General features: G+C 47.8%; 1 non-coding gene across 1 annotated transcript; it reads left to right on the top strand.

Moving 5' to 3' along the window:
* The first annotated feature begins 315 nt into the window (after positions 1 to 315).
* TRNAC-GCA (transfer RNA cysteine (anticodon GCA)) lies at positions 316 to 387 on the top strand. Its single transcript has one exon. It is a non-coding gene; the product is annotated as a tRNA-Cys (tRNA).
* The last annotated feature ends 1,773 nt before the right edge of the window (positions 388 to 2,160 follow it).

Genomic DNA, 2,160 nt, shown 5'->3' with positions numbered 1-2,160 from the left:
TGAAATATAGCACTTTTAAAAATAAGAATATTGTCATGATTAAAATAAAGCAATAAAAAATTAACAGGACAAAAAGCAGATGAATGGGCGATAATGAAAAAACTCTGCCAAGTATGGTCCGTAGAGGGATCATCTAACAAGAAGGAAGCAGTTCCCTGGGAAAGGACAGGCAGGTGGTGGCCAGAAGGCGTCTGTCCAGGAGGCAGTTCTGCAGGTTCTACCAGTCCTGAGAAGGAATAGGACTACAATCCCCTTTAGGATGCCTGGGAATTGCACAAGGGTAAAATGATGGTCATTGGGCTATGTGTCAGCCTTGGGGGTATAGCTCAGGGGTAGAGCATTTGACTGCAGATCAAGAGGTCCCCGGTTCAAATCCGGGTGCCCCCTCATGTTTTTCTTTCTGTTTATGTCACCAAAAACCCTCTTCAGTTGGCCTTTGTTGACTATTTCATCAGAAGAGGCTCATCAGACTCAAAGAGGAAGAGGAAGGAAAGAAAGAGGGGAGAAGAAGGGTGGGAAGGTCATCTTCTGGGCCAGGACTTGTGTGGATCAATACTGTTTGTCCACTCTCTCATTCGCCACTTCTCTCTGTAGTCACCCAGGCAGGAAGGTGAGGGAGCAGCCTGAAAAGCTTTCCTGGCACCAGACCCACCTGGGTGCTGGTCCATGGAGGTCCTGGACCTCAGCCTGAGACTCTGGCATGTAGGTCTGAGGAGATTACTGGATACTTTCATTTTAAAGACAGTGCACACATCCACTCTTTCTCCTACCCCCTCCCACCCAACACATACCTGATGATTCTGATAGATGCATTTAGGGAAGATGATACTAGATGATTTTTAAAATTTGCTATAAGATGTGTGCACTTGTTGGAAGTGGGGGTATAGAAGAGAGAGAAAGTGAAAAAACTCTCCCCAGGGAGAATGGCCACAGCACAATCCCCCTCTTCCTTTCTCCTTTTGGAGAGATTTTGGGCATGCACACACATGCACCCAGCATGTTTTTCGGGCCAACTGTGGAGTCAGCCATATGGGATCCAGCTACCTTAACCACCAACTGGTTCAATGCTAGATGATTCTAAGGGCATTTCACCTAAACCTGCATGACTATCAAAACTGGTGCCCTTAGCAGGGGACTGAGGGCCACAGCAGAGAAGGCTGCCAGGTGGGCCAAGGGGGGAGAGGTGTGCCTCTGTCTCAGAGTAGACTTCCCAGGTCTTGTAGAGACCACAAAGCAATCAGTGACTTAATGTGTTAGAGTTCTGGGTACTGCTACTCAGTGCAAAGGTGCTTTTTAGAGAATGATGGCTCATTGGGAGGTCATTTGAACACAGGTCATGTGCTCTCTGATTCATAAGCCAGGTAGTCCTTAGCTGCTACCATAATAAAAGTTTTAAAAATAATAAAACAAGCAAACAAAAAACAGGTGTCATACAGTGGCACAGCAGTAACGTGCAAAGCTCTGCAAGACTGACTATCACGCAAGAAGATTCTGGTCATGTCCAAGACCTCCCTGAGTACATTGGGCACAGGTGTACCTATGACCCAGGCTGGCTGAAACTGGTTATGGATGGTGGCATCAAGACCCTGAGGAGAGGACCAGCAGATGGTGTTATGGCTACATTGCTGGACTCCCACATAATTGACTGAGGTTCAAGTCCTGGACCCGGTAGCTTAAAACTCACACCAGGCACATACGCATGTGTACCCAAGATCCCAAGAGGAGAATGGAGGAGAAGGGATTGTGGCATGGCTATCCCTGCTGGGGGGGGTGATTACTTGCTTTCTGTCTCTCTGTCTCTGTCTCTACATGCCCTATACCAAAAATCTCTCTTAAAAAAAAAAAAAGACCCTGAGGGAGTATTCCTCCCTGACTCAGGACCCCTGGCAAGTACACATCTATTTAGTACTTCCTAGTTGTGCCTTTTTCAGAATGTCTGTCCCGACCTGGGGGACAGTTGAACAGGTTTCCTGAGGGAAGGGGTGAGAGATGGGATGAGCGGTGCAGTGTTACAACACGGAGATGACCCAGTGTTACAACTCTTCAGGGTCGTCCGGAGATGATGCGGTGTCACAGCTCTTCAGGGTCTTCAGGGTCGTCTGGCGATTGTGGGCCAGGGATTGTGGTTATATACATGTTGGTGGGCCGTGCTTGGTTGAA

The sequence above is a fragment of the Tupaia chinensis genome, unplaced genomic scaffold, assembly GCF_000334495.1.
Source record: "Tupaia chinensis unplaced genomic scaffold, TupChi_1.0 Scaffold143622_1, whole genome shotgun sequence".
NCBI lineage: Eukaryota > Metazoa > Chordata > Mammalia > Scandentia > Tupaiidae > Tupaia > Tupaia belangeri.
Note: the sequence above shows the minus strand (reverse complement) of the source record. Positions and strands in the feature narration are given on the sequence as shown.